This window comes from Acipenser ruthenus, chromosome 19, assembly GCF_902713425.1.
Source record: "Acipenser ruthenus chromosome 19, fAciRut3.2 maternal haplotype, whole genome shotgun sequence".
In the NCBI taxonomy this organism is placed as follows: Eukaryota; Metazoa; Chordata; class Actinopteri; order Acipenseriformes; family Acipenseridae; genus Acipenser; species Acipenser ruthenus.
The window spans coordinates 3,457,215-3,469,303 of record NC_081207.1 but is presented as its reverse complement, the minus strand read 5'-3'; positions in this window follow the sequence as shown (position 1 = coordinate 3,469,303).

Genomic DNA, 12,089 nt, shown 5'->3' with positions numbered 1-12,089 from the left:
TCCGGTGAAACTGGCTTTATGATGCTAAACCTCATGGTCCAGGAATGGGTCTGTGAATCACTGGCCTGACACACAAGACTGGTCTTATCAATCAGGGAAGGGCTTCACAGTTCCTTGTGGTAGTTTTTATAGCTGTTTGCAGATTCCAATGCCATATAGTCAAGAAGGAGTGTCTTGCATTTTTTGTATATATTTACAAAGTAGGAACAGAAAAATAAGTAAAGCAATACCCTGCTCATAGTTCATTTCTAATGCATGGTGATTGTACTTTATTACCATCGCGCTTTCAGCAGACCATTTAGGTAGTGTAAACAGGGTTAATTGAACTTCCAACCATGTCCATAATTATTCATTTGAACCAATTAAACCCAAAGACCAGAGCTGCCTGCCTCTGCTCTCCATGATCTCCCAGTCAGTGGAATCAGCAGGCTGGACTGTAGAGAATGATGCTAGCATTCCCTTTGAAGTCATGGGGATTTGCAGCCTTTATCGTCATACCTGACCATATATTTAATTTTTTTTAATTGTACAGTATGCCTATCAAATCAGACTGTAGCATGTAAAATGCTGAGTGATGCATTGCCCAATACTCCCGAAAGGTTGCGCTAAAATGAAATCAGGTAATATGCCTGTATAAAGAATGTGTCCTTTGTTTTGTTCGATGGAAACTATAATGAACAAACTACACTAAAAGGATCATTAAGTAGTAATGCCTTGCATTTTTAGCTATGCTATGATATTGCTAGTAACTACTGACATGGCCTCTTTGTACAATCATGTGTGTAACAGTAGTTTCTTACATGAGGAAATTGTGGGGTGTCATTGAAATATCCCAAGAATGTATCAAGTGTTGGTGAATTTCGTATGCTGTATATGTAATTTACAGTTTTAATGTTGTACTTAAATATGTTCCATATTACCACATTTTATAAGCTCAGGGATAGGGAAATGTATTTGAAAACCACAGATAAACTGCTTTCGTTGTGCACATATTTTAGGACTCACAAACACGACAAGGCTGGTGAACTTTCCACATTGTGGCCTTATGATATAATAATGAACAAGGTTTGTGATTAATAAACTGTTTAACTGTTAACATGGTGAGTCCACAAAGGATTAATTATACCCCAAGTTCAACGTCCCGTAAACCTGTATTAGTAATACAGTTTTATAAAAAATAAATGTTTTGTGGCTCAGTTGTGCCCTGCTGGGGATACAGTAAGCGACATTATGGATTGTCAGAGTAGCTTAATAACTTCTAAAAAATAATACTACTTACCGCTGCCCTTGGATTACTGTCAGAGGTCTCAGGTTTCACTCTTCTTTGGGCCTGGATGGTTTCCATGGTAACTAATGCAGCAATTTATTTTTCTTCTCGTCACAGATATTTCCAAAAGATAGCCATTTCTTTTTAACCTTTTTTTTTCTGTTAATGATACCATGACCATGTCTATATAAAAAGGTCAGACTTACAACTGACATGTTTTACAGGGGTGGCTGGGAATGCCTTGACTCTAAAGATCGATGTTATTAATTAAGTTTTTCTGCAGATTTTGACATTTCTTCTTTAAGTGTGTAAATACCAGGCAGACTTGTAGGTCAGATTACTTTTTTTTCAGAATCCGTGCACAATCTGAAATATATTTCAGATATGTAAAGAAAAAAAAAATAGACATGGTGGATTTAACTCTTTCGTGGAGAAAAATAACTGGACAAAAAGGCAATTTATTTCCATTGCTTTAAAATGTATTTTGTTATCTTTATGCAAACAAGTTGCTCTCGGAATGTTTAAATTAAGTTTGCTTGTTTCCTTCACAAACAAACCCTTGTCCTTCAAGCAAATGGCATACAAGGGTTATGATTGTGCAAATATTAAGGTTAGGTGTCTAAGCTTGTCTGACAGCAGCTCTTGTATTTCCTGAATCTTTTTTCCGGGGGTGTGGAAGCATTTTCATAAGTGCCTGAAGCACATTTTTTGATTATTTTACTTTCCAAAGTTTTCTGTCCAGTGTTTGGGGTGCATTGAGGGCTGACAATGCTTTTCCCAGTACTCTGTTAAGGCCAGTCAAGGAACCAACAAAATACGATCTTAATTGTGGGGTGGTCTTAATATTGAAGGTCTGTTAACAGTGAAGTCAATGGAATCTGTAAAAACATGGTCTTAACTCGAGCTTTGTGGTGAGGTGGTCGTAAAGCAAGCTTTCACTGTATATCCTCCATAGATCACAATGTCAAATGTATTTGTTAAAAAGGGATGCACTTTTTTATTGTATTGTTTTCTAGTTTATAATAGACGTGTTGCTGTCTTCTGTGGGTCCTACACTTGTTGAAATGAACTTCACTGAAATCGATTTGTTTTGTTTCATGTATAATGCAGTCCTACACAGGACCAAACCTTGTCCCATTGATCCGCGGGGTTCAGTTTATACTCCTCACAGATTCAAATGTTAACCACACACCTGTTTGATTTGAGCTTGGGCCGGTTATATTTGTGTGTATGTTTCCACGGTATCAGCAAACTGTTGACAACACAGCAGCTCCATGGCAACATGTCCACAACATCACTCATGTGTTACGGAGGTAAAAGACCATGTGATATTGTTAGGCTGGGCATTCTATTTCGGAGAGTAAGATTGGACTGTACCCTGACCTAATAAGTCACGTAGGTGAAATCAACCAATCATGAAACGCTCCAATGCATCTTATCCTTTTTATAGAGGTCATCACATGCAGTGAATATACCACATCGTTCTTAAATTAATATGTCCTATGCAGGATGTCTCTTATCATAACTGAAATTATTTTCAAGAGTTTGAGCAGCCAGCTTTGCTTAGCGGTCCTTTCTCCCAATGCCTCACAATGTATTGTAGAGTATACCATCTCTTTTAATATTTTTAAAATCATATTTAAAGATTAAACTGACTTTCTAATTTTAGTATAGCATAGCATAGTATTGTATATTATAGCACTAAGGCCATACCAATGTAAAAAAACTGAAACAGTAAGAAATGTTGATCTGAACCAGGATAAAGTTTTTCTTACCAGCAAGAAATATAATATAGTTTAATACTGTCACAATAAAAAAAAAGTCTCTATATACAGTTTTGTTCATTAGAATCCTGGATGAGCCTCCAAAATGCCATTAAGCACTTGTACCTTAGGCAATGTCAAAAAAGGAAAATACCAAAATGAAAATTTGATCGTAGCACAGATGAGAGGACGTCACTGAATTTAACAATAAGACTGCTCAACACAGACAAAATACAATCCCCCTATTGCCATTGGTCACATGGATTGGAAGTCTGCCCATCCAAACTTGCTGGACTAATAGGTTATTTGCATACATAAAAGATTGTTCATTGCAATATATTTTCATGTGTTCTTTTTTTGCAATGCCAGTCTTGTGTGTCACATGAAATGCTGCAGATTATCAGTGTATGGAATTTGCCAGCATGCAGCCTTTTCCTGAGGAGTTGTCATGCTTAAGTACCAAAAGTGTTTGTCAATGTTCCAGGGGAAAACTGCCAGGCTGTGATATTACACATGAAATATAACAAAAACACTATGACATCATAAGCGAGATAAATTGAGCTTTAAAAATAAAAATACAAAATACAATATACAAAATACAAAATTACAAAATATTTAATACATCCGTTATGTTTGGATTTGCTTATTATGAAATGTAAAAAAAAATGCGGTACCTAAGTCTATTATCTTGTAACCTCAGGCACAGAAGTTATATATATATATATGTAAATATCAATCAATCAGATATCAGTTTGCATGTGGTCTATTCCGGGTGCAGTTTTTCATATACAGAAGTTGTTTTGAATTGTAATGGAATTCACAACTCCAGTTTATTTTAGAAATCATGGGTGCAGGTTCTGTGTACATTGCGTGGCTGCTCCTGCTGCTGCTCCCTCTTTGCCTGGCTGCCAATACGAGGACCACAAAACTGAGGTTGATTCCCAGTGGTTCTGCACCACCTGTATAAACAGGCATACAGACTGAATACATACACGCAGCCCCAGCTATTAAACACTTTGGTAACTGTATACCAGGGCGTGTTCCTTATAAATATGCTCTTTAACTGCCAGTAAATGGCTTATATTTTCTTTCCTTGTATACATTTGTACACATAGCTTTAGTTAATTACCTTTGACGAAACACGGTTATACTTCATGATAGTTTTTGGTATAATTGATAGGACAGACATGGAAACCTTTCAAAAGCCATTTTAAAAGACACACCTGTGCACTGATGCTGTACTGTTTGGGAGAATCTATTTAGCAGATTGGTAGGCAATACAGAAAGTCACATAGATGTAGATAGCGCTCTGTGCTTACTGTACGGCAGCATTATTTTCCTATCAGGCATTGTTTCCTCACAGAAGCGTGTGATATGTGGCACACTGTGTGCTCTGCTCTCTGGACAAACTTAGCCTCTAGCATAGAGATAGGGGATGCTGTTCTGTACGGCCCTCTTCTCTCCATTAGATTTTAAACCATGAGCCCCCTCTGTAAACTCCTGGTGACCTGCTAAAGGGTCCTGGATTAAATCTAAATGATAGGGCAGTGCCTAAATGTTTTATTTAATTCAGGCCAATCAATATATATATATATATATATATATATATATATATATATATATATATATATATATATATATAAGTGTGTCTATTTCAGTCAGGAAACTCATGCCATATATTATTTATTAAAACATAATAAACAACACAACTGCATTATACATATTTTACACTATATTCCTTGGTCTAGCCTTTCGAGGTACCCCTGCACCTAAATTAGCTTGCAGATAGGCCGTGGAAAAGCCATGGGCATGGGGGCAGGATCACTGCCCTCCCCTGTTACACAAAGCCAAAAAAACAGGCAGAGGCTGGAGAGGAGGAGGCGAACTCTGGAGCACAGCGGGGACATAATGGATTGAGGTAGATATAAATCCTTTCCTTGCCGATCATTGGACGTATTGTTTATTGGAGGAAAAATAAGATACTAGCTATCGGATTGACAATTTGATCTGGAATTGGAAGCGCCTAAAATATGCTTGATGTTTACGTGATTTGATCTGAGGCTAAAGCGAGTTCCCTGCAGGACCACCGCTTTGCTTAATTTTGTACCTTACTTTGAAGTTATGTCTGTGTCTCCCTCACTGACCAGAAGGGAGAGAGGTCCAGTCTGTGTCTTCCTCACTGACCAGAAGGGAGAGAGGTCCAGTCTGTGTCTCCCTCACTGACCAGAAGGGAGAGAGGTCCAGTCTGTGTCTCCCTCACTGACCAGAAGGGAGAGAGGTCCAGTCTGTGTCTTCCTCACTGACCCTAAGGGAGAGAGGTCCAGTCTGTGTCTTCCTCACTGACCAGAAGGGAGAGAGGTCCAGTCTGTGTCTCCCTCACTGACCAGAAGGGAGAGAGGTCCAGTCTGTGTCTCCCTCACTGACCAGAAGGGATAGAGGTCCAGTCTGTGTCTCCCTCACTGACCAGAAAGGAGAGAGGTCCAATCTGTGTCTCCCTCACTCATCAGAAGGGAGAGAGGACCACTGTGTCTCCCTCACTCATCAGAAGGGAGAGAGGTCCAGTCTGTGTGCCTTTCAAAGTACGGTTTGTTCCTTCATTTCAAAGTGCTGTTATCTACAGGAAAGACAAAGACACCTTGTTAGTGCCATTTCCTGTTAAACCTTTCTAAAAAAGCCTTGACACCTTGGTGACACTTCTACTCTGCAAGTGATAACAAACAGCGGCCCCTCAAGGAGTCTCAAGGACTAATTGACTCGCACACTCGCTCTGGGGTGAGCTCTAATGGGCTGAGGGAGGCCCAGAGCAGGGAGAGATTCGCCCAGCAGGGATAGCAAGCCTTCATTAAAATGGGCACCATGGCAAACCACATAGCTAATTTCAGCAAAAACAACAAGCTATTAATTTCAAACATTATGTACAAATGAAACCAAAGACATTGAAAACGCTTGTCTACCAGACTATAGTTCCAGTGTTTTAAGTTGAAGTGTTGTGTTTTTAACAATTGTTTTAATAATTACATCAAACAACGTGATAATACCCAGGTAACTACCAATGGTCCCTGCCCTTACATGAAAACAACTGGGGTAATAAGTGTATAATTATATGGAAATAGTTGCCAAGGTGTTACCACGCAATTACATAAGGTAACACATTGTTTTTCACATGGCCATTCCCATACACAGAAGCTGACGTGCATGAGCAGGAACCATTGGACATTACCCAGTCATTCTGATGTATTACAATGTAATTACATGGCTATTCATAGTAATATAAAGACATGGATCCCAGGACTGGCACATGCCTTCCCAGTAGTCGTCACGTTTAGTCGAATGTTACTTGGATTCTGTGAATTATCTACAGACATTGGTATCTTCTGCAAAACTGAATATGCAGCTTATTGACTTTTACATGTGATTAAACAGTTTGAATCAGTCAATAAACTGCTGTTGCTCTTCCCTGTACAGTAGTTATAAAATAAATAACTTGTATAGGAATGGCTCTGTAAATGAGAGTCAAACAGTTGTTTTTTGTTCTAGAGAATACTGTCGGCTCTCCAGCTATCCTATAAGGACTTGCATCTTTTTAATTGGATCTGTGTGAATTACCTTTGTTTGCACTGATGTTCGTTATGGAGGTCAACAGAGGCTTTGTTTCTTGTACGCAAGCATTTATTTTTACGCACAACAGTGCTGTTTACATTAATCACCAAGCAATTAGGATATTGTTGCTATCCGTTAAAGTGATTCATCCGCTCCCACGCGAAACAACATGTGTCGTGCTGTGCAGCAAAGCAGGTCTGCTGATACGTCATTATTAAAATATACTTTAAAAAATCTCAGTTATATTACATACACCCTGGATTACCACAGCTCTTTAGTATGGGTGTGCTGATACTCTTAATCATAATTGCTATATATATATATATATATATATATATATATATATATACTTTTTTTCTTTTTTTAATATTTTTTAGTGGTCGCCAATTATTTTTATTGTTTTCTCCCCAATTTATTAGTGTCCAATTATTTTTAGGCTCAACTCATCGCTACCACCCATGCACTGACTCGAGAGGGGCGAAGAAAAACACAAGCTGTCCCCAGAAGCATGTGCCGTTAGCTGCCCCGCTTTTTTACACACTGTAGACTCCCAGAGCTATAGCAGCCCTAGGCAGCTTACAGGCAAGCCCGCAGGTGCCCGGCCAGACCACAGGGGTCGCTGGTGTGCGGTGAGCCGAGGACACCCTGGCCGACCTAGCCCTCCCTCCCCTGGTATTAAATAAATTAATTGACAAGAAACTCTATCCTTCCCTCACCTTTACAACTGAGTACCAATCAAGTTAATTGCCATTGGTTGGTATTCAATTGAAAAGGTGAGGGAAGGACAGCTTTTCTTGTTTTAAAATCAACATTTTTTAATACCTGCCGATAAATACTTCTTACAAGTATAAATAGGAGAGCTTTAGCACACCCTTACTCCTCAGAGACCCAGTTAAACAACATCCAAGTTCAGATTTAGCACTTGGTCAACTTCAAAAGTACCCCTGCATCTCGATAATGGGCACAAGGTATGTTCAAAAACAGGATGCTAAATCTCTGTGGATACACGATCCAAATATAAGCAGCTGGTGTTTTTCAAGGGTGTGGCAGCATTTCCTAGTGAATGTTGAAGTGTGTGAGGCAGAAGGTTTAAAATATACAGATAAATAAACATTCCACCAGGCATCTAATCTTAAATGTGCGGAGCACTGAAATCTGACTGATGTCATCACCCGGGCTGTTTTAGATGTGGGGTTATGATGTCAACAGCTTTCACAGTAAAATGTAGGTTTGGTCAAATGCCCCAACGAAAATAAAATTAAAGTATGTTTAACTGTTGTTGCTACAATTCACAGCTTTATTAATTTTCCATAGTCAATTATTAGGTATAAAAAAGGAATTATTTTATATATGTGTCAACATTCATGAATGTTTCAACTCAAATGTTGATTACCGTGATCTCTTTCACGACAATGAGCAATAAAGTGTGTAGCCTACATTATAAAATATAATATACTGTAATTAAATACAAAAAAAACTATAGGCAGTCAGTGTCCTTTCCCACCTTTTCTTAAATTGCTTCTGGTCATGCAATACTCCCCTTATTGATTAATCAATGGATGAATCAGCAGAATGCAGAGGCTGTGATGTGATCTGATGCACAGACACAGATGGTGGGAGGGGCTAGTTTATTTTTGAACGGAAATACAGAGAGAAAGTGAATGAGACTCCAAAGTCATTTTGAAAATTTGATCCAGCTGCAGAAACAAACAAAAAAAAAACTTTCACCGCAGAGCAGAGAAACCAGAGATAGGTGGAATCGGACAAGTTGATGACAACTCCATAACTTCTCCAGTCCCATCAGCTATTTCCTGAGTTCTCAGTTTGATCAGCGTAGGCTATTAGTAACCTGCTGTGCAAAGCATGTTTTAAGTGCAGGCTCTTTTTTATATTTGCATCCTCTTTGTGTTCTAAATAAACAGAGATACGATTGTGCAGAGATTGTGAGGGGGAAGAGAGTGGGAGCTGAAGTGTTTGGAGTGGAGTTCTGTCTCCTGGCACGACAAGTGAGAAAAAAAAACCCTTATAATTCTGAAACTGACGCCTAAAGTTTCTTTTGACACTAGAGAGCAACGATGTGATGCTGTGGCAAAGTGGTTTGCAGTGCGCAGGTGTAGAGGTGATGCAGTGCTCAGGAATAACAGACACAAGACAGTTCACAGTGAAATCAGCTCTTTATTTGGCTGGGTTGTGTGCTTGTAACTCTTAAATAATAATAACTGGCTCTACACACCAATGTGTATCGCTCAGTTAAACCACCGGGTTCAGTCCCGAAATAATAAGACACTAAACAAGACATACACAAACACAACACGGTCACAAGTCCAGAGTGAGTGCTCTTAGTGAAAGTGCTGATTTACAGGTTTATACGTGCACAATGGTTATACAGCGCCCTCCCAGGTCGGGAGGGAGATTGTTGACCAGGATTCATTCGCTCTCTGTCACAGATGCCTATATATTATAGCGTTAAAGTAGTTGTATCTGAAATGGGCATTTGATTAAACAGTAACTATAGGGCCATCAAGTCTACAAGGAAATAATGGCCTTCTGGGAAGATAATATCTGAAATCAGGTTTTTATACTAATAGTAATACCTGGGTAACTACCAATGGTCCTTGTGCAGGGTTTTATATTGGCAAGGGAGGAGGTTGTTTTCATGTACACTTTCAATTATTGAGGTGCCAAACCGTTTTTTATCGAGTTTTTGATTGTGATTTTGTTTATCAAAACTATACTGCTCCCTGTTGTTGCTGGATAACATGATTTGGAATCCCAATGAAACTGAAAGGCAGAGGGATTCCACTTGCTAGTTTCTTTTTATCCAGTTTTTACTAAACCCTGAAACAAGGACAGATTTTCATTACAACTTGCAATGGTGTATAACGGAGGGAATTCTGAGTTTTTATCATTAAATAGAGGGTGTGCCCTTTAAGTGTATGCATGTGTGTATGTGTGCTGGGTATCTGCCATTGTCCATTGTGCTAGGCAGGGTGACTCAGGGATTTCAGCAGCCCCTAATTATAGACGCACTCCGGAAATCAAAGGGATAATCGGGAGCAGATTCCATTTTCACTAGGGAGACTGTCAGCCACACTCCGCCTCCTGTCTGACTGGGAAGCTGGGGCTGGTATGAAATTTGAACAGGGGCTGCTGATTTATATACTGCACAGGAAGACTAAGTTTCTGCAAGATGACAGTGCATCAGTACGTGTGGTGACTTGAGTTTCCAAACAAAACTCAAAACTTTTTAACAGTTGTTATTTTGTTGACTACAATAACTTTGCTGCTGAATGCAGACACGGACTTGCCATCTCATTTTAACATGTCTCAAAGTCAATCCCTGCTGACAAATGGTACTCACTGTGTGAGTAATCCACATTTAGCAGTTTAAATTCTTCATGATGAAATAAAACAGTATTCACCAGAGCTGCCATGTAACAAGTTCCCCAAAAGCAAATGTTTTTTGCTTTGTTTTTAGTTCCTCCTGTATTGTTTAAATGTCAATAGTCAAACTGTTTATTTAAAAGGAGTTTGGTCTCGATCCAAAAACCAGATAAGGTCATATGAGCTTCTTCTCATTAGATTGGCTTACCTGATGCTTATAATAAAGTGCTTTATCATATATAAAGATTTTTTTACTAGGCTTTTCCATTCTTATCAAACTTTCGCTATCTTATTTCCTTTTAGCAATTCAAAAACATTCTCCCATTTTCCTGTTAATGGAATATAATGCTATTCTTATGAAGTGTTGCGTTGATCTGGCAGTCCAGCAGATGAAACCAGAAATATTCATTTGTGCACTCTAGTTTTAATATAACTTAATAATATATCTTCAGCTTGGCAAAGGGTGCAAGACAAACCCAACTCTGTTCATACTGGCTCCAGCACGGACTCATCAAAGGTGCTAACGTGCCTTACTTCAATCTTTTTCAGTATTGGAGGCCAAATTACCAGGAGGTTTGACTTTTTATTTCCATTTTAGAACAGCCTTCACTGTGTTTCACTGTGCAAGTTTGTACTGGAGCTGGGGGAAGGTATACCACAGAACAGAAACAGCAGCAGCAGCGCCACTTGACTAAACAAAAGTGACGTCAAAGTACGAGCGGCACTCAGAGTCAAAATCACCTAGAGACAGAAAGAACAAACAGAAAGCCAGTACTGATCTCTGTGGGGCTCCTGAACCTGAAAGACTGATACCTGCAGTGTGCACCAGGAATCAGCTGATACTGTTATTAACCCCTACACACACACACACACTGCAGAAACCAATGCTGAGTACAAAATCACAGCGAGGGGAAAGATGATCTTCCAGGAAAAAAATACATCCCTTGTTTGTCCTTCACTCACCTGTCTCTCTAGCACTCGGAGAGTGGCAGCACTTTATATAGACACTTCCCATTGGACATCTTTTACAGTAATATTGCAGTTTATCATGCTTTAAATCAGTACAAAAAAATTGAGTCATTAATTCTGCTTTTTGGTTCTTCGCATTTGTTTTCTGTAGGACACTTCCCATTGGACATCTTTTACAGTAATATTGCAGTTTATCATGCTTTAAATCAGTACAAAAAAATTGAGTCATTAATTCTGCTTTTTGGTTCTTCGCATTTGTTTTCTGTAGGTCACATTGTCTAATTGCAGCCATTATAGTTTTACGTACTGGGAACCTTTCATCAATAGCATTGTCTTAGAAATAAGCATGACAATGCATTGCAGGTCTCGGTCTCACTCTTATGCACATCGCAATACCAGCTGCACTGCTGGCACCTTCCTTCAAGAGTATTGTTGCTGTTACAGTCGCACCATGTGCAATGCCTAAGAGAAGTTCATATAAAAACTGACTTGCTGTTAGAGGGAGAGGGTCAAAGAAGTACAAAAAGAAAAAAAAAATCTGCTTTTTTTGTGTGTGTTGACTGTACACATTCTTTTTGGAATACATGAAACAGTCTCTTGAAGGTGCGTGGCGTGATGTCATCTAATACTGGGTCCTTCTCTAACCCAAGGCCATTCATATTTCTTTCTGTGTCTAAGCTAGATAGCGCCCTCACCGAGATCTTTAAAGCTGAGCTTCCCTTCTCAAAGCATTTTACTCCTATTATTTCAAAAGGGGGCAACTTTTCAAAATGAAAGGGAAAAAAAACACTTGATTTGAGTTTCGTAAAATATACATGTACTATATATATATATATATATATGCTGTATATTAGTCTCTCATAGATGTTTCCTTCATACTGAATATCAAGCTCTCCGAGTTGCCTCTTCACACAGAGTTGCCTTTTCAAAATGCTCTGTAGGAGGCCATGTGAATCCAATAGGAATGTTTGTGTTAGTTCAAGAGTGCATCATAATTACATTTGAATAACCAGCTTGTTTTGGTGCAACAAGTCCTTTTCAATCACAGATCTGTGTTGACTCTCAAAGCCGGCGAGTCGAACAACATGTTGAAGTGCAGTCCGGGA